Raw genomic sequence first — 22,445 nt, 5'->3', positions numbered from 1 at the left:
TAGTACTTGCTATTCAATTGAGATAGACATGGCTCATTAGTTTGTTTGTATTCTCTTTGGATTTTGTTAAAGAAGATAGCTAAATGCTATATGAACTAAAAGTTCTATGGTGTCAATAGTCTTGTGCATCTCTTCAGCCAAATTACTAGCCCCAGTGACATTTTTTGTTGTTCAAAAGTGGCACCATACTAGACTATTTGCAAACAACCATGCAGATAGGCATTCTATAAATAGACATGGGAATATCTTGCCAAGTCTTTAGTACATAATAAAGCAATTGAATTTCATAAAAAAAAATTTGATAGTTGATTTTTTTAAATATTGCCCATAAAAAATTACTTAGTACATCTCATCTTTTTTCTGCACAGGAGCTTACAATTTTGAAGAATCTGAAGAAGATATTGTAGGAAAGGTATATTTGGTGTTCTTTTTAAAGTGAAAATGTGATTGGAAATTTTCTATATTATCATATTTCACATGCAGAAAGGTCAAATTGTAAATAGAGGTGAAGCTATATGGATTTAAGTTTCTTCTTCATTATTTATAATGCTCTCGATTCCTCCTTTGTAGCTTTAAAAATACTTGTTTATTTTCACCTTTCCAAATACCCTTTACTAGGCTCTTCAAGATTCCAAAATATCTTGGGCTGACCCCACTCTAGCATGTCCTAACTCCTACTTGGTTCACAAACCTAACTCCTTTCTATATGTGTCTTCCTCGTACTACTCCATCTGCAAGTTGTAAACAAATCATCCTTCTTCCACCAATGAGTCATTCCACTAAAGAAAGACCATGTCTGACAATATCAATGCACAAAAAAATAAGGAGACAATTGCCAGACTATGGTCTAACTTAAAAAGAAAAGGTGAGGGAAAATTTTATTGTCCTTGCAAAATGTGTAAGGGCTTAAAGACTCGAAGATATCTAATCACAATAGCTAAGCAACACTGTAGGCAACATGGTCACATTGAAGGGGGAAATAAATATCGCCCATTGGTATGTATTTTAATAGTTTATAAATTATATAAGACATGATTTGGTGATGACATCATGGTCATGGTTAATATAAGGTCATCATTTTCATATAGGTCGACATCCTTGAGTTTTATGTTATGGACCATGACAATTTGAAGAATGTGGATTTCCAAACGAGGGAACATGGAGGTGTGAAAATTGAAGTAGAAGGTAATGATGCCATGGAAGAAGACCAAGATGATGAAGATCACGATCATCAAAATGGTTAAGATGATCACGATGATCAAGATGATGACAATGATGATGACATAGAGCTTGATGTACCTTTACTTGAGAAGGCACACCAGTCCCTATATGAAGGCTCCAAAACAACTCTTCTTGCCACTATATTGCTGTTGGCGAACTTGAAGGTTATGAATGGTTTATCCAATGTAGCAATGACACGTATGTTAAGGTATGGCATCTTCTTTCATTATTTTACTGATAGTTCCCTTACAATTAACATTGGGTTCGTGTAGCAATTAATATTCTTTAAATTAGCAAATTATATTTTTGGTTGTAGGTTGATAGGTGAGTGTTTGTTACCACCATCAAACATTCTACCTTGCTCATATCGGTAATTATCTGCCATCATGAAAGATATTAGAATGGAGTATCAAACAATACATGCATGTCTGAACGATCATATTATATATCATAAAGAGCATGAATTTGCAACACAATGCCCTACTTGTCATATCAATAGATATCAATCAGATCGATTAACAAAAAAGGTGCCTTGCAAGGTTCTTTAGCATAATCCCATTATTCCACATCTGCAATGATTATTTAGGTGCAATAGCTTGGCACAATTTATGGATTACCATGCATGTAATAGAAGTCAAGATGACATTAGGAAAATTCCTGCAGATGGTTCAGCATTTAAGGAAATAGAAGGAAAATGGCCACATTTTAAAGAAGAACCCCGTAATCTCAAGCTTTCATTGGTAGCAGACAGTGTCAATCCTTTTGGAGATATGAGATCTACTTACTCGATGTGGTCTGTTTTTGTTATCAACAATAACATACCTCCTTGGTTATCCATAAAGAGAGAGCACATAATGTTGACACTGATTGCTCCAAGTATTTTTTGATTTAGTGTTCATCTAAATTAATTTATTATTACTAATCCATCAAATGGTCATAATAATTATGTAATGTTTTTGTTCATTCAACTAGGTAAGTACCAAGTTAAAGATATTTGAACCCCTTATCAATGAGTTGATGGTGTTATAGAATGGGTTTACTATGTATGACATCTATAGACCAATAGGACAAAGACAATTTCAATTTCATGCAATGCTTGTATGGACAATACACAATGCCACTAGGCTAACACATTTTTGTTGTATGTTCTCTTCTTGACACCTCTTTTTTGGTATGTCAAAGTTAACACATTTAATCCAATTATACATGATCTTGTAGGTCTTCAGACAAAGGGAAAATTTGCATGTCTAGTTTATGGTCTAAAGATGAAATCTTGTCATTCAAAAAGTTTAAGAAAATAGGTGTTCGATAAGAATAGATACTTTTTGGATAGAAATCATAAGTACCAAATTATTGAAAAACATCTTTTCAATGGGAAAGAAGAGACTATGTCAAAGCCAAAGAGAATGACACCTCACCTATGGAAGTTGGCATACAATAAAATAAATCGTCCAAGCAATGTTATTCCATCTGATGGTTTTTGTTTTAAATTTATATTTTAATATTATGTTTTGTTTACTTATGATGTAATTAATGCTTGTGAAGGTTGTCAAGGCATCAATGACCAACTTCCAAAAGGACTAAAAATTTATCCTATGCAATTTACTAGGTTACCGTACTATGAGAAACTCCCAATTGTGCATTTGTTTGATCCTATGCATATTGGAAAGAATGTAACAGAGACATTATGGAAAATCTTGGATGGAAGGTGTGACAAAGATCAAATTGTCAAAACTTGTAGTGACATTGAAGAATCCAACCATGCAGTAAAAAATGGCATTCGATCAAATAACAATGGAGATCAAATTGATACAAGTGCCCTTAGTTGGTTATTATTAGAGTAGTAGAGAAATGCTATAAAAGAAGTCAAAAAAAAAAAATTCTGTAGGATTTTCTACAAACATAAACAATCTCATATAAAAGAAAAGTGAATTACAACCAGGGTTGAAAACACACGATTGGCATACATTTATTAAGGTAATTCATGTTATTTTGTATTCACTATATATTTATCTACTACATGTAGTTTTAATTGCATTCTTTTATAAAATATTGACAAGATCATTTTACAAATATTGCAATTCGTTCTACCTCTATCTCTCCCACACCACTTCACCAACAATGTCAAATAGGCTATATATGATCTTGGAAAATACATGAGGTGGTTGTCATCTAAAGAAATCAATAAAGAAGATATAAAATATTGGAAGAGAAAAATTCCTGTTCTGATGTGTGAAATGCAAAAGTGTCTACCTCCAAGTTTTTTTAATGCACAAGAACACTACATCATACATCAAGTTGAGGAGATTGAATTGTGTGGACTTGTACCAACCAGGTCAATGTGGATGGTTGAGAGGCACTTGAAATTATTTAAAGGCTTTTGTCGATAGAAAGAACATCCCGAGGGGTCTATGGTGGAGGGATATATCGTATACCAAACCATGATGTACATTAGTGAATATCTTCCTAAGTTTGCAGCAAAGATCCATGTAGATTATATTTGGGATCCCAACTCAATTAACAAATTCAAAGGGGAGTGCTTGATGGGCAAAGGTAGATTAAGGAAAGTGAGAGGTAAACCTAAGATGTTATCGTAGTTAATTAATTCTTATAAATCTTCAATATAAGTTATTTTTAATTGGTGTATTTTTTTGAAACAGGTGGTCGAGAGTGGGATGCAATACAATTTTATATTATGAACAATCTTGATTGGATGATGGAATGGATTGAACGATGTCAACAAAATGGTTGCTCATTAACATGGAAAGGTGTTGCTTCATTTTTTATAAAAGCTCATCATAATGGTGATTCCAATGTTATGTCGATGGTAGTTGATCTAGTAAAGGATTTAAGAGGTGGAGAGGTATGTAGAAATTTATTAATGATCATAACTCGACATATGTTTTGTATCAACTGATGATGCAATAATTTACGCACATTTCAAAAATTGCAAGTCAAGCACCACAAAGCTATGTACTATCATGGCCACAAATTTTGCATAAAAAAGTTGGATGACACAAAAAAAACTTGTGATTCTAGGATAACTACAATTTTCAAGGTCACCAATATATCATCTAGAAATGACATACATCTTCAATAATCTCAAAATCAATACTATGGCATCTTGGATGATATAATTGAGTTTGAATTTAACACCTTTAAAGTAGTTCTATTCTTCGTCAAATGGTACAGGTTACGACTAAATCAATATGATCTAGATAGAATAGTTATTCAACATGATAATGGATTTACAATGATCAATACAAGGTCATTTGAACCATTTGGAGATGAATCCTACATTCTTCCAAGCTAGTGTGAGCAAGTATTTTACTCTGAGGTTCCACATAAAGAGGGTTGGTCATTTGTTGTTAGACATGATCCAGGAGGAAGGTCGATAAAGTATTATGTTATGGAAGAAGAAGATATTGAAGATGATGAAGAAACAAAAGATGAAGATCAAGATGATGGTGATGAATATGATGGTGATGATGATGATGGTGATGGTAATGATGATGATGATGATGGTGATGATGATGATGATGACAATGATGATGATGGTGATGATGATGGTGATGATGATGGTGATGATGATGGTGATGATGGCGATGATGATGCTGATGATGCTGATGATGCTGATGATGATGAAGAAGAAGAAGAAGAAGAAGATAATTAATGAATACAAACATCGTCACCCCTTCTATTGACGATCTTGCATTCCATATATAAGGTAATTTTTTTCATGTTTACGATGTTGCATATTGTTCATGTTGTCTTCTAAGTTATTTTTAGCATACACGTATCATGTAATTTTTAGCTAACTTAAGATAAATGATTAACATATGTAGGAAATTTGATTACATATTTATTGTGTTCATTTCTAATGATTAAAACATATGTTATTTATAGTTACCAATATTTATGTTGTGTCTAATTATGACCCTTTTTGCAAACTATCAATTGACTATGGGTACATCATCACCCCTTCTGTTGACAATCTTGCATTCCATATATAAGGGAAATTTGTTCATGTTTACGATGTTTCCTATTGTTCATGTTGTCTTCTAAGTTATTTGTAGCAAACGTGTATCATGTAATTTTTAGCTAACTTAAGGTAAATGATTAACATATGCAAGAAATTTGATTACATATTTATTGTGTTCATTTCTAATGATTACAACATATGTTATTTATAACTACCAATGTTTATATTGTGTCTGGTTGTCACCCTTTTAGCAAATAGTCAATTGACTATAGGTACATCGTCAACCCTTCTGTTGACAATCTTGCATTCCATATATAAGGTAAATTTGTTCATGTTTACGCTTATCATGTAATTTTTAGCTAACTTAAGATAAATGATTAACATATGTAGGAAATTTGACCCATTTGGCATGGATTGTGCATAGTGACATGGATCAGCAAGTATAAGTCAATAAATAGACATAATTTTATTATATTCTTCTTGTTTATCATTGAGCATGTATGTTATAAATAGACATATTATACAATCATATAATGTATATATAGACAAAGAAGGTCTATATAGAAATATAATTGTATAATCACTTTTAACTTACTACATTTTATATTTGTCACTTTCACTTTCCATTTGATGGATTGCAAGACCCACCTAATAGGTACTTGTCAAATCTATCTAGATCGAATGAGGGAAATGAGGAAATGGTAGATGAAAGCTCTACATGTAGTATGGCTAAAATAGGGAGATCAAATAGAGGTCAAAAGATTATAAAAAAATGTGATAAACACATGCAATTTTTCCTTGCTAACGGGGGATCATGTTCTTATGATGATGAGACCAAATGCGACATCAAGGTGCCCTTTTAATACACACACATTGAGAAAGAATGGGTACCCAATGAGCTACCTCCAATTAACATAGATTTTTGTGTTAATGAGAGGATATATCGCATTGCTTCATCCTCATTACATGGTTTGTGCCTATTTTCCATGGATGGGATAAAGGTATGTTACAAAAAAGTTGTCAAATTGCTCAAGTATGTCAGTCCATGTTACAATTACAATGATTGGATGTGGATTGTTCAATATAAAAAAAGTATGTGTAGGTATGCACTATTAGCTAATTATATCAGCAATGCAGCCTATTAATTGTGACGATCATAAATAGCATCATGAAGCCCCTGATGTGCATTGCACTGTCGATGGACATGCTCATTTGTTATTTAAAACTAATTATGTAATTATTAATACAATTTAACATCTTTAATTGAACCTAGTGTAACCTTTTTGTATTGAGGATATAGAATCACGTCGTGTTGAATGAGTGCTAGAGGATGTTCAGACTGATCAACTGGTAGATCATGTCACACATTTAGGTAAAAAAAATCTATGTTTTATTCTTTTAAATTAATTTTTTGATTTATAGTTCTTTCACTTAAATAAAAACTCATAATTTACTAATATAAAATGGTGTAAATTTAACTCATGAAGTACTTGTTATTGCAACAGACCCCCCTTTGGTGCAATGGCCTCATGATGTTCTTGAATGGATGAGGAGGAGACATGTGTTAGAACCCATAGAGGAGTGGGATGATGAGGACATTGATATTCCTCTTAGAAATTTTATGAAAAAAAGAAACGGAAAGAAAGAAAAAAAGAAATGATTATTCATGAATGACTTACTCTTGAATATTGTTAATGAATATTATTAATTAATATTATTCATTAATGTTGGGTGTTAATGAATATTGTGTTAATGAATTATTCATGAATGACTTACTCTTAAATGTTGCGTGTTAATGAATTTTGTGTTAATGAATTATTCATGAATGTTGTGTGTTTATGAATTTCATGTGTTAATGAATGTTATCATGTGATTATAATGATTGAATGTTATATTTCAAAAATGGCTGAATGAATTAATGTTATTAAATGTTAATGGTGAATTTAGAGTGATGTTACGGGGGAGGGGCCAAATGAGCTTCCACCTTCACATGGTTGGCCCTGTTTAGTAGAGAATATTTAACTATTCTTGAAACCAAGTGAAGCTCAAACTTTAAAGATAAGCTTATAGTTAATAATGACAACCAATTACCAAGTTGAAATGAAGTTCTTCGTTACAGGTACCTTTTTAGTTTTTAAAGCACAAGGTCATGTTTTAATATTGTATAGTTTTTTTTTTTCTTAAGTTAAATTATTCTTTTACTAAAACAACATAATTTATGACCATTTTATTAACTATTCTAACATCACTTTATGACAAATCTTGTTTTGGCAAAGATGGCGATAAGTGGTGCTGTCTATTCCTTGAGAGATTGGATTGCACAGGTTTGTATCTCAAAATCATTTGCATGTGGTAGAAATGCATACTTACAACCATTTTATTCTACATTTAAAAACATTGATGATAATATTGCTTGTTTTAATTTATATTTTTGTCTATAGTCATTATAAACATTGCAACCTTAGTTAGCTTTTATAGGCTATGAAGAACATAGTTGAATACTACAAGAATTTTGTGGTTAAGCATTTTTATTTTCCCTTCTCATAGTCCAATTTATTTACAGTTTGGAAGGTTACGATTAATGCACAATCTACAATTTTATACTCAAATTATATATTTATTTCATAATCAATTCTATCATTGAGTTTTCTTGAACTAATTTGTAATAATATCTTTAATCGAGGGGCCTCTAATTTCAACTTCAATGGAAGAAAGAAGTTCAATGCAAGAACACATCAGAAAGTCAAATATATGAGTGTTGAAGATTCCTCCAATGTATTTAACTATATTACCTATTGTACTCTTTACATTTAACTATATATGTTGTTCTCTAATAACCACTCATCTCGTTATATGGTAGGCTAAGAAAGAGAATAGAGAGAAAAAATCATTTGGCTCAATGTGCATAAATGATAATATTACAAGGATAAATATGTTGTTGTCGAAAATTAAGAGAAGATATTCATCTCTTTCTGCTTATGATACAGGTTGGTCTTTAAATATTCTTTTATACAGTTTGATGATATTTTTATAATGATCATGTAAATGCAAGAGACATTTGTTTGTCAGTACAGTGAGCTCGGTGCTTATCCTATCAATTTGATTCTTGGCCTCTCAATGTTAAATCATTTGGAGAGCTTGGGTATAGGAAGACATTTCAAACATGAGATAAAATTATTTTTCCTTCTTGGATTTGTCATTCTAGATGGTTTTTTTTATGAAGAACTATTATATTTATTTTACATTACAACTATTTAAAAATTATTTTTATATATCTATATTAGTTAGGACACTGTCCTTTAAAAGCAATTAATTTTTGTATACCATTGTAACATTTGAACTGAAAGAATTGTTGAATTTGTATTATAGATTCATTCCAAAATTTTAGATTCCTTGGGTTTGAATTAATCACTTTCTAATAAGAGGCTTTTGAAAGTTAAACTTTTGTGCATTGAAAAAGTTTACTAATAGCATAATTTTGGTCTGTAGGTTCACAGTTGATGGTAAACAAATCATGGAAGAATCCTTCTAGAGAATGGTGAGTAGGTTATAAATTTTTCTATGAACTTTTCACTGAAACTTTGATTTCTTGTTTGAAGGTGAGCCTATTATCATTAATGCCTTATTAATGTCAATATCGTATTCAAGTCATTTGCTTTGTGGATTGAACTAGTACTAATTTAGTTAAAACTTATCTGTAAGAAATATCCTCACAAAAGGAGTGTAAGAAGAAATGGAAAGAGAAACGTGCAAAAGCTACTTTAGATGCCTTCAAGAAGCTCACAACATTTGATCAAGTAGAGAATAAGTGGGTTAATACTTTATTCTGGCATATTTGTCTTAAAAAAAGGAAGATCTTTTTGTAGTAAGAGTTTTGGACTTTTTTTAGTTGATCAATTCACATAATCCCAATATGGGTATTCAATTTATTTTTCTTCCAGTTCTAGTTCATTGTTTCATGGAGTAAGAAAAAACAACAAACATTAACTCTTTCCTCCATTGAGCATGTCACAGCTCCTATTCTCAAAGATTGGTTTGGTTGAAATGGTTGGTTTCTTAAATGCGTGCCATTAAAATAGGGGAAGCAGTAGCTCACTGTGACAATCAACATCCACTAATATAAGCATGTTCCAATCTCTCAGTGCACACAATGCATAATTTGCATTAAACCAAATGAATCAAACAAATTGATGATATAATTACTACTTCTCAACTCAGTATAATAGACATTCCCTAAACGTATAGGTGCATTTTCTAATTGCATATTCCCTTTACACATCACTTTGTTAAGTGCATTAACCATATATTGCATTCATTACATTTTCATTGTATTCATTACCTTTTAAACTTGATTTTTCATGTTTATAGCTTTTCTCAATTACTTAATATTTGTAGGATGCAATATTTTGATTTGTGGCAACTATTCTCCATTTAGGTAATGTTGATTTTACTAAGGGCAATGATAGTGATTCTTTAAAGCCAAAAGATGAGACAACTATGTTTCATCTTAAGATAGCAATGGAGTTAATAAAGTATGATTCCTTTCTTTAATTATGGTTTGGATGTTTTACTAGTTCTAAATATGTTTCTATAGTGCCTATTCAACCTTGTTTATGTATACTAATTTTTGTTAGTGTAAAGTATATAATCAACATCTTTTTGCAGCTCAAATGTTCAGACAGGTTGGGAAATACTCTATCCACATGCATATTCCATAGCAGACTACCTTTGCTTGTCTTCGATAACCTTGGTTTCTTGGGGTTTTTTCTCTAGTCAGGACCCTTCGAACTATTTGGTTATAAAAATATCTTGTGCCAAGATAAGTATTGCAAATCTGAAGGTAGTTCGGTAATAACTCATAGCTACCTCTTGTATTGGACACAAATAGCTATTGCATTTCTAACCTATCAAAAATATGATATGTTTGTGAGAAGTTTATAAGGTATAGTTGGAAAGCATAAACTCTCATAATAATTACTTATTCCCTTGCTTGAGTCTTTAAAAGTAACAAAATACTATAAATTTTGAGTAGGTCAACTGTCAAACACAGAATTAGTAAATGGGAAAACGACAACCATTTCAATTTAGAAAATGCAAGCATGATACAAAATATCTTAGAAGATGGAAAAGATGCAAGCAAAGCCAAAATTTTATCAACAAATGATTTGTATAGATGGGATATTAAGGATTAGACTAGAGACACCAAGAGGTGTAAGAGGAAACACATACATGATTGATTGGTTCTTGGAGTAGTGTAGGCCTAGTCGAAGCTACAAAAAACATCAAATTACTATTTTGTATTGCTTAAGGAAATGTTTTATCTTAAAGTTCAAGATTTAATTATTCAATACACATAATCCACTAAAATTTACCTATTACAATGGTCCCCTATAGAATGTCATGGTAAAGAAAACCTATTATCATATATGCCACAAAAAATGTTCCTGTTACAATGGTCCCTACACAATGTTGTGGTAAAGAAAACCTATTATCATATATGCCACTAAAATTTTACCTGTTACAATGGTCCCTACACAATGCCATGGTAAAGAAAACCTATTATGGTATATGCCACTAAACTTTTACTTGTTACAATGGTCCCTACATGATGCTAAGTCCTCTCTTCTGGAACCCCCCTTAAAAATCTATGCCCTCATGCAAGTGAAATGCTAGAAGTGAAGGAGTTGAAGCGCCCTTGGATTGATGCAGGAAGAACCATATCAAATCTCTGGACATACCATTTACTCACACTTCTCATGAATACTATGGAACCCTTGACACCAAATGAAATGTGATATATTTTTGCCCTTTTTCTTTGTTTTATGCTATAGTGTGCAGTTATGAAGCTCTTATTTGCCTCATATTTTGTTTGCAATCTTGAATGTAATTGGAATTGAACAATTGTCATATCTTGTGTAAAGAATATCTAAGGTATTAAGTGTAGCTGAATCAAGACAAGATGATTTTATTGGAAATCTATATATCTTAATTAGTTTTACTAACCAGCTTGGTGGTTTTGTGGCTAGAAGAAAAGTATCAAAAGGATTAAAAATCAAAATGTGTACTCATTTTTGAAAACAAGAGGATATCCTTGGTTACTTGACATGTTGCTATGTCTTATACTTATGATCTGTTGATTTTGCACATTGACATTTGCATGTTGTCTTTTCCTTTTGTTTACATAAATTTCTTTAAAATATTCATTTTCAAGAGGTGTTATTGTATTGTGTCAAAGCATTTGATGATTTATCATGATTTGATTGCATAGTTTTGAGTCAATCTTCATTGATCCATTTTTTATGAGTCACAAGAACCTATCTTTCTGAATCTTGAATGGTCCACTTAACATTCATTCCATCTAGGCGATGCTCATAGAGCTGAAGGCTGAAGCACTGGTTCTTTTGAGAGGTCCCCCATTCTAGTACTATAGGCTATAGCACACTTAACTATGGAGCTTTCCTCATAGTCAATCCACTTAACTTGTTACCACTGGGCCCCTTCACAAAATCTTCAGCAAGCATTGTGCTTTCTTAGCCATTGTATCTAATAGATCCCAAGGTTTTTTTTCCCTTCTAAATAGTCTGATTCTTGTTGTTCCTGATCATGGATATGTAGATAGGCGAAGGTGAGAAACTGGTGAGGGCATTTTTTGGAGTTGCTTGTTGTAGACAACATGCAGTAATATTTGCTGATGAAATAGATTCTCTTCTCTCTCAAGTAAAAGTGCCATATATTTTCAAATTCATATGTTAGTCTATATAAAAACCATTTCATTGTAATCTAAGAGAAATATGTAAATATTATCCATAATCATGGGTGAAAGTGCAAGTCAGAAGGAGAGGATGAGTGGAGCAAAAGATTAAAGACATAGTTCCCTATAGAGATGGAAGGATTTGATGGTGGAAATGAGCAACTTCTACTAATTTTTAGTCCTTATAAACCAAATATATATTTTTAAAAATAATAATAGGAAATAATTTCTTATGCTTTTTATTGTTGTAATTAATATACTATTTTGTACAATTTTCCAGACTCTACAATAACCTGAGTGCCATTTATAGGAAATTAGAGCTTTCTTATTTGTAGTTTTTCCTTTGGTGTGCTTTCGTTTTGGAGTAAAAAGAATGTTCATAAATTTTGAATGCTTAAACTTTGACGTGCAATGGTTTGGGAGTAAACATAAAGTTTTGAAATTCAGAATGCTCAATTTTCTCAATGTAATTCAGCTAGAACATATTCTTCTGAACTATGCTATTCCCACATCCCAACTCTAGCTTATGCAGTACTCATTTCTATCTTTGTTGATACTAGGGCTGCCTACACACTACATCTAGCATTCTTCAAAGAAGAAAATAGATCACCTCCTCCTTGCTACCTCAAGCATTATCTAAAGACTAAATCAATAATCCTTCAAGATTATCTGTATCCCTCAATGGCCAGTCTTGCATTCTTACTATTACACTAGAAGAAAATAGTTATGGGAGGGTTAATAACTACATTATATATTATCTTAGGTGCAATGTTAAGGTTTTGGAAGACTCTTTTGTAAATTTTTCATTGTGACTCAAGATGAAAGCACTACAAAATCTCTTGACCTAGTTGTTGCACTTACTAGCCGAGATGCATTGGCAAAAATAGTATACTCATGATTGTTTGACTACTATAATATACCATTTATGAGTATTGTGTTGCTTAGGATAAGATCTCAAAGAAGAATATATTTAAAGAGTGAAATATATTTCTTAGTTTTTTTTGAAAGTATATTGTTCTATGGGCTCTTCTTAAGATAATGCCATTCATATTGGATACAGGCTGGTAAATAAAATAAATAATTCAATTGGAAAGGACCCTAATTGGCATTCTTGATATTTACAGTTTTGAGATTTTCAAGAATAACAGGTACATTTTTTTAATAGACATCAAGACTACATATTTTAAATCATGCCTTGTAGATATAGTCATTGCAATTTAGCGAGCTATATTTGAAAGCTTTCATAATACAAAATTTTTGCATATTACTCTTTTATGAGCTAAAGAAAACCTATTTTTTTCTTCATTGCAGTTTTGAACTATTCTGTATCGATCTTACAAATGAGAAGCTAGAACAACACTTCAATCAGGTCAGAAAGTTTCGTATCTATTAAATTATCATAATTTTTAAAGAAATATATTTTTTATACATTTTTTTTTTGCTCTTTTCTCAGGGTATATTTGCTTAACTATTTTAATATTATTTTTTTGTGTATGATATTTACTTCTTTCTATGGATTTTTTTATATGTTGTGCAACATGTCTTTAGATGGAACATGATGAATACACAAGAGAAGAAATTGATTGAAACTACATTGAGTTTGTTGACAATCAAGATGTTTTGGATCCAATTGAAAAGGTCTTTTTTGATATCCATTTCCTTTTCTAGTTAGATGTAGATGCAAACTGCATAGTTAAACATACACACAATATATCATTTTAATTAAGGTTCTCAATAAACATCCTGGGTATAGGTAAATTAGTAAGGTTAACACTTATTCATAACTTCAAATAATAATTTTTTCTATAGAATTGAGTATCTTATGGACTAAATATTTTAGAATGAATGATCCCTTTCTCAATTTAACTTGTAGTGCTTTGTCAGAAATTTGTGTTTATTAGAGCACAAACTTTTGAAATTGAGGGCTAGGATCTTAAATACAACAGTATTTTTTATATGCAGATACTAAGGGGAATTGTAGCTCTTCTAGATGAAGCATGGTATGTTTATGAGACTATTGTTCATACAATTTTTGAGATGCCCATTTGACATCATATGATATGCTAGTTTCCCTTGAGCTTTGTTTTTAAATTCATAGATTTCAAAATAAGAATGGCATTTCCATTACTATGTGAATAAGATATAGGGAATGGGAAGAAAATAATAGTGACATTTTTAAAGCTATATGAGGACAAGATATAATGAATGGAAAGTTATAATGTAGCTATTCAGCAAAATAGGAATCTCACAAGTGTCAATGGAAGTTGAATACCAATGAGAGTAAATCTTGGACTTCAGCTTTGAAGAAAAGATTAGGCCATGATTAACTTAACAAAATAGGGATAATAGGAAGGCTTGGATTGGTTAACAGATTATATAAATTAATAATTTGAAATCGAGCAAGAAAATACCAAATTAGATAAAGTGAACAATCACCAACATGTGGTCAATTCTCTCAGGCAATTATTCTTTGTTGAAATAACTCATGCTAATCTCTTACAAAATTTAGATCATAATGATAAGTACACCCCAATCATCCTAGAAATCTACAACAAATCTATCCAATTTCATGGCCTATTATTATCATGAGCTTTATAAGTTTATATAGTTCATTTTCTATTAAAAATTGCTATTACATTTTGGTTTTCTTTGTGTTGTACATAATCAAAATTAAACCCATTTATTTCTTATTATAGGGCCGCATCAGCCTTATGCTAGAAAAAAGAAGAGGAAGCCTCATGTTATAACATGAGGCTTCTTCTTTTTTTGAGCATCAACCTTATGCTCAAAAAAAAGAAGAGGAAGCCTCATGTTATAGTATAAGAACCACAATAGCCATAGGAAAATGTTGAAGATAGTCACAATGTGCTTATTAGTAGTAGGTACATCGTGACTATCTTTGGCTAATAGGCACATCGTGACAATCTTCAGCATTCTTCAATTAGAAATTCTCTTTTAGTTGAGAGCTCACAAGGGAGATCAACTAGTGAAGATGCTATGTTAGAACCTTTAGAATTAGTAGGAAAGTGGGGTGTGGGACCTCCTCTAGAAAATGGTACCATTGGATCAAATCCAATATTAAGAAATCAAGGTTTAGAACCAGCTCCAAGGTAGTTCTTGATATTAGAACATGGCAAATGGTGCCTTGTACTACCTTTTTATGTTTATTACTTACCTATCTGCAACTCCACAATCAATATTGGCAGTCTCTTGCCCTCACTATGCAATTGAACTACTTTACTTTTATTTGATGCAACTAAACTATGAATGCCTTTTGTGTTCTTGACAAATCATAAGCTTTCAACTTTTGTGATACCATTATGGATGCAAATGAACAATAGATGAGGTGTCAATTTTAAGGCAATTTTTTGTTTCTATAATTTACAGTTCAATTGTTAAAAATATTTCATCTAGATTGTTAATTGATAGATTGTTAACTTTTCATGTCATTTTCTACTTTGGTTGGGTACTTCTCCTTGCATTTGTAAATCTTCCTGAAGTCTTTAGCCTAATGATAGTGTGGTATTACATCCAGGGTGATAACATAGTTGGCTTAAAACTTTGCATTAAAGAAAACATCAAGGGATAATATTTGAATTGTGGATATTTGTAAATTATTTTGGTTTTAGACATACTGATAGTTATAGTTATATATCTTCTCTTATGATGATGTAATTGGGATTGTAAGTTTTTTTGTCACATTTATCTGTTTGAAAAATAGATGAAATTATTGGCTTTCATTCTTGATAAATAATTCCTTCCTAATTTTATTCTTCCCTCCAGGAACCAAAATTTAGACACGCTATGCCAATTATTGCAAAGGCTTTGCTCTCATAGGAGCCTTTTAAACTGGACAAAATTTGAGTTGTAAAGAATAATTTCTCAGTGGAGACTCAAGATATCATGCACATTTCTTACTCCTTCCCATTGTTTTGTATGAAATAAATCATGTGATGAACAAAAAAATGGTGGGAGGTAGAAATGTGCATGATACCCTAACTCTCATGCACTGAGCAATTACACTTTAGAATAAAATTTCACATAGTTTAGAAGGCTTCTATGAGAGAAAAGCTTTTACAATAATTGTGACAACTCATCAAACTTTCTACATATCTTGGTCTCAATTTCGATGCAAATATCTTCACTTTGATGTCGATTGTATGGCACTAGTATAGAAAAGTAAGGAGTTTTGGTCACAATTTTGATGCAAAACTAGTCGCCTTTGATGTCAATTGTATGGCATGGGGATAGAAAAGTAAGGGGCTTTGGTCACAATTTCAATGCCAAATTCTAGGTTTATGTCAAAATTTTGACCAACAGTGCCTACAAATGAGAAAATAACAATTCAGGTTTTGCATCGGTAAGTCCTTTTTTATGAAGTCAAAATTTTGATGCAAAATTTATGTGTCGAAAAATTGACCAAAAAAGACCAACAACAAGCCTAGTTGCCTTATTGACCTACTTTGGTCAAAATTTTGACCTTTTCATGTCAAAATTTAGGCCTAAATTTACTAGTGGCACAATTGTCATCCTCCCTTGAGTCCATTATGATCCATGTAGCTTTTGTTAGTTGTTAGTTGGATATTTGGTGTGTTATGAGATAAGAACAAAGAAGATATTATGAAAAAAAATAATCCTATAAAGATGTAAGAAAAAAGGACATAGCAAAATGTAACATATGTGCATTGTTTAAAAAGTTTGAAGAATAAGACACTTTTGAATATACAAGTAAAAGATTCCCCATCCATTGGTGGATACATGTTGATATTAGAAATAACTTTTGGGATAGATGGTGGATGGTATTTGATGCCCCTCCTTGCACTAATCATGAGGTTCCAATGTATTTCTTAAAGAAATTATATTGTGAATTTTTCCTTGGGGAGATCCCCAATTATTTTGATATGTTAGATTCTCAAGGTAGAGGTGGGGGCTTGTCATTTGAGAGGTCAGGGGCATGTCATGACCCTAATGTAGTTAGGGCACCTGTTGTCAAGCCACATGGTTGAGTATGTGATTATTCCTTAAGTTGCGAAGGAAATGTAGAGACCAGTACTTTAGGGACTATCAATGCTTTGACACAAACCTTCATTCATTGTGCCAGTCCATTAGTTCACGAGGAGCCTTATTTGCATTTTGGACACATGTGCACATCATGTGGATCCTTATGCATGTTTGGCAGTCATAATGGAGATGCTATGGATGATAGGCTAGTCATTGATGAGTTCCTAAGTGACACATTTGGTATTGACAAATAGGTAAATTAAAATTATAATAAACTAATTTGATCACATTTCATATGTATAGTGAATGACTAATTAATTAGCATGTCTTGAGATTTTTCAAAATTTATGGTAAGAGAATTGATGGCCCTAGTATAGTTTCCCCGGCCCCAATTTACATCCTATTGATGAGTCAAGAGGTATGTACTGATTTAATCATTTAAATTAGTACACATATTTATTAAGTAATCATATGAAGGATTAAAAAAAATTTTGACCATGTGCATTAGTTCTACACTCAACCATTGACATCCATAAGGGACTTTGAGCCTAGGCACGATATGAGCTTCATAGAGGTACATTTGTTTCATTTTAATTTAATTCATTTGATTATATTTGTTTCGTGTTTCATGTTACATGTAAATTATATTATATTATTTATAGTTTTTGATGTCTGAGACTCCTCCTTATCTTCGCCAATCCATCAATTATAGAGTTGTTGGCATGATGGCTAGTTTAGAGACACTAACTGAGGTATGAAAGAGTTTTCATAGTTTTAGTTGTTATTTATAATAGTTAGTATTGAAAATTCAAATGGTATCTATAAGTATGATTGAGTGATTATATTGATTAAATTTTTTTAGGGCCTTTACTCCTGATCATCCATGAGCCTTTGAGGTGGATGTATAGAGTGACTATTTATGGCGGTAAGAAAATAATTAATCTTGTGTGTACATATAATTTATTTCAATGTATAATAATTATTGATTTATATATACTTTGTTTGGATCAAATCCATTTAGAGAGGAGACTAAACAAGAGGATGATTGAGTGTGTGAGGAAGAGCCCATCATCCCCATCATTCCCTCCATGCAACAACTAAAAACCTCTATGGATTTGTTTCCTTCCCCTCATTGGAAGGACAAGATATAGGGATAGACACACATGTATAAGCATTAGTAGGCATATACCTTGGATTTTATGTTAGTGGATTAATGCAAGAGCATCTTGGTTTCACTTTCAATCCTACATGTTTGGGGGGATTTTGGTATGTGGAGGTCAACATGGTCTGGGAGCTTAGCATGGTCTATGGGGCTTAGCATGGTCTGGGAGCTCGGCATGGTCTTGGGAGCTTGACATGGTCTGAGAGCTTGGCATGGTCTTAGAGCTTGGCATGGTCTTGGGAGCCTTGTATGGTCTAGGAGCTTAGCATGGTCTTGGGAGCTTAGCGTGGTCTTGGAGCTCGGCATGGTCTTTGGTTTCTCAGCATGGTCTGGGAATTTTGTGTCTATTTCATGTTGTATAAGTAATTCTACACAATGAGTTAGAAGATTAAAATTTTAGGGAGTGAAGAGGGCATATATTTCTACCTATGGTTTAAAGCTCAAGTTCTAATTCATTTTTATCTAGGAGATATCATGATTTTTCTAAGACATCAATTTTAGGAATTTAATTGTTGTTGTTGGCCGGCTTGTGGCATTTAATTTATGTATTTGTATTTAATTTGTGTTCTTGGATGACTTGTGTCTTATATTGGTATAAGTAGGGGTTGGGGGGAAGTCTTTAGTCACCATTCATCCATTATGGAGAAGAGGAGGAGCTTGGAAGAACAAATTTTGAGAACGGCTAGTAGCTAGGGCTTGGAAAACAAGGAGATTGCTTGGTGGGCTTGCGAGCACAAGTTGAGATCTTCCTTGGGGGTTTCTACTAGAGTGTGGATATGGAATAGCTTGGGTTTGATTTATATCTTGAGGGATCTTGTAGAACTATTACTTTCTTTTTATTTGGCTGTAACCAGGAAGGCCTTACAACCTGGCACATTACATGTAATGGTTATTTTATAAATAAAGAGTTATCATTTGGTATCATATCTTGTGTTATTGCTTCTTGTTATTGTGTTTTTACTACATGGTTGTATAGCTGGGGGCTAGGACATCTCCTTTGGGGATACTCTTTCCCTACATTGTGTTAGGTGGTATTAGAGTGAAGGTTGTTCCTGGGTGTGTAGAAAGATCACCAAAGCTGAGGCAGTTTGCACCAAGACTTGGGTTGAAGAGGTAGATTTTTTTGGTGTATTTGTTGTAGAGGGTTTGCTAAGATCTTGGGAGATGCCTCCAAAAATATTCGACCCTAGGGAAATTTTTGATCTTACTAACGTTGTGGAAGAATAGATTTTAGATTAAAGTAGATATCAGATCTAAGTTTGAGGATGTTAGAGCAGAGATAGAATCAATGAAGAGTGACATAATTGCTAAAATTGTGAGTGCTTTAGGTGGTGTACCTAGGCATGTGGGCATTGAAGGTAGTTATGAGGAATTTGTTGAATACTTTGAAGTTACTAGATAGATTTTATCATGTGGAGAGACCTATTGGAATTAGGGTAGGTCAATTTGTGCAACTAGATCTCAGTTGAGGCTAAAGCATAAGATGGAGGTTTCTAATTTTTTAGGCACTTTGAATCCTGAAGACCTAACTGATTAGATTGGTGAATTGGAAGACTACTTTGAGCTTGAGGATATTGAGGATCCACTCAGAGTAAGGTTGGCATAGACTAAGCTGAAGGGACATGCTACTCTTTGGTGGAAAGAACTACAAAGAGATAGAGAAGAGGAAGGTGAAATGAAGATTACTAGATGGAAATTGATGGTGACTAAGTTGAAGGCTAAGTTCATTCCCACTTACTATGAACTTGACTTTTTTAAAAGGTTGTAGAATCTAAAGTAGAAGGATATGACTATGAAAGATTATACAGAGGAGTTCTACAAGTTGACTATTCAGTCTAGGCATATAGAGTTGTTAAAGGAGAAGGTAACACGGTATATTAATGGTTTGAGATTCAATATTTAGGATGAGGTTGGTATGCTAAATATTTCTTCAGTTGAGGATGATTATCAGTATGATTTAAGAGCCGAGGAGAAGCTAAAGAGGAAGAATCAAGGTAGTTCCCAAGGGAAGGAGAAACAAGATAGTTCATCACAAGCTAAACCAAAAGAAGAAGATGAACCAAAACCTATTGAACAGAGGAGAAAGACAGGTAGTGGTGGGTTCAGAGGTAATTGTTTCAAGTGTGTTTAGGAGGGGCATAGATCTTTTCAATGTCCAATTGGTAGGATAGCTACTATTGTGCATGGGATTGAAGTCTAGGAGAGTCAGCCTGAGCAAGGAGAGAGTTTGTTGGCTTGATGAGTATTGGTTGGTGAGAAGACATTAGATTTTTGTCAGAGGACTAATCTATTCAAAACTCATTGCAAGTTTTATGGTAAAATCTGTAAAGTGATTGTGGATGGTGGTAGTACTGATAACCTTGTTGCTGAAGAGAATAAGACATCCTTATCCTTATAGGATTGGCTGGTTGCAAGGTGAGCATGCTTTGGATGTGAGGGAGCAATGCCTTGTTGATTTGTAGATTGGATAGTATAAGGATCAAGTGTTGTGTGATATTGTGGATATGAATAGTTATCATGTGTTGCTTGGTACCCATTGGCAGTATGATTATAGGGATGTGCATGATTGTGTTAGGAGTGTGTTCACTGTTGAGAAAGGTGGTAGGAAGTTTTCCCTTATTCCTTTATAGAATGAAGAGCTTGGTAGGAGGAACCTGAGTATTGACAACCAACTTGAGTTGGTAGATTCTAAGAGGGTTGGAGATCAGCATGGAAAGTGGACCTATGGAATATCTATGGTCGATGTGAAGAAGAAGAAAAACAAGGGAAAGAGAGTACAAGTTGAAGACTTAGAGGATATGTATGTGAAGAACTAGTTTGGGATTTATGTGATGAATCCTAGAAGATGTTCTTCTAGTTACTAGAACATCTATTCAAAACTAGGGTGTCTAATGTAGAAGCATCTTGGGTTCACTTGCAATCCTACATGTTTGGGGGGTTTTTGGTTTGTGGAGCTTGGCATGGTCTAGGAGCTTGGCATGGTCTGTGGAGCTTGACAAGGTTTGGGAGCTCGACATGGTCTTCAGAGCTTGGAATGGACTGAGAGCTTGGCATGGCCTAAGAGCTTAGTATGGTCTAAGAGATTGACATGGTCTTGGGAGCTTGGCATGGTCTTGGAGCTTGACATGATGTTTAGAGCTTGACATGGTCTTTGGAGGTCGGCATGGTCTTTGGTTGTTTGGCATGCTCTGGGAATTTTGTGTCTATTTCATGTTGTACAACTAATTTTCCACAATGATTTAGAGGATAAATTTTTTAAAGATTGAAGAGGGTCTATATTCCTACCTATGGTTCAAAGCTTGAGTTCTAATTCATTCAGAGCTAGGAGATATTGAAATTATTCTATGACATTGATTTTGGGAATTTAATTGTTATTGTTTGCTGACTTGTGGCATTTAATTTATGTATTTGTATTTAATTTTTATTCTTGGACAACTTGTGGCTTAGATTTGTATAAGTAGGAGTTGGAGGGAAGTCTGTAGTCATCATTCATCCATTGTGGAGAAGAGGAGGAGCTTGGAAGAGTGAATTTTGCGAAGGGCTAGTAGTTGTGGCTTGGAAAACAAGGAGATTGCTTGGTGGGCTTGCGAGCACAAGTTGAGATCTTCCTTAGGGGTTTCTACTAGAGTGTGGATCTAGACTAGCTAGGGTTTGATTTAGATCTTGAGGGATCTTGCAAAACTAATACTTGCTTTGTATTTGGCCATAACCGGGAAGGCGTTATAGCCTGGCACATTGCATGTAACAGTTATTTTATAAATAAAGATTTATCATTTGGTATCAGATCTTGTGTTATTGCTTCTTGTTATTGTATTTTTGCTACATGGTTGTATAGCTGGGGGCTAGAACATCTCCTTTGGAGATACTCCTACCTTGCATTGTTTCATGGACATATTCGACATACATTTGATGTATCTATGACATTTTATATTTGATGTATGCCATATATTTGATGCATGACAAGGACATTATTGGTTATCATAATATATTATATGTGTGTTCATGTATGACATTATTATTTATCATAATATATATCTTTTTTTTCTTGTTTATGTGTTAAGTATCTCATGTATTTTATTTTAATATAATTTATATCCAAAATGATGTAGAGTACTCACACTAAAAGATAGTGGATTCCCAACAAGAATACTTTTCAGGAAAAATAACTTTCCTACCTTCTGAAGTGAATTCAAAGACTTGTTCCAACTTGGTTACAACACTAAACAAACTTTTACTCAACTTCACAAAACTACTTGATCACTTTCCCTATTCAAGACTTGGGAAACAATAAGAGAAAAATGAGCAAATTTGAGAAATGGATCTTAATC

Source organism: Cupressus sempervirens, chromosome 2 (genome assembly GCF_028749045.1).
Source record: "Cupressus sempervirens isolate cs-2001-9-10 chromosome 2, ASM2874904v1, whole genome shotgun sequence".
Taxonomy (NCBI): Eukaryota; Viridiplantae; Streptophyta; class Pinopsida; order Cupressales; family Cupressaceae; genus Cupressus; species Cupressus sempervirens.
Note: the sequence above shows the minus strand (reverse complement) of the source record.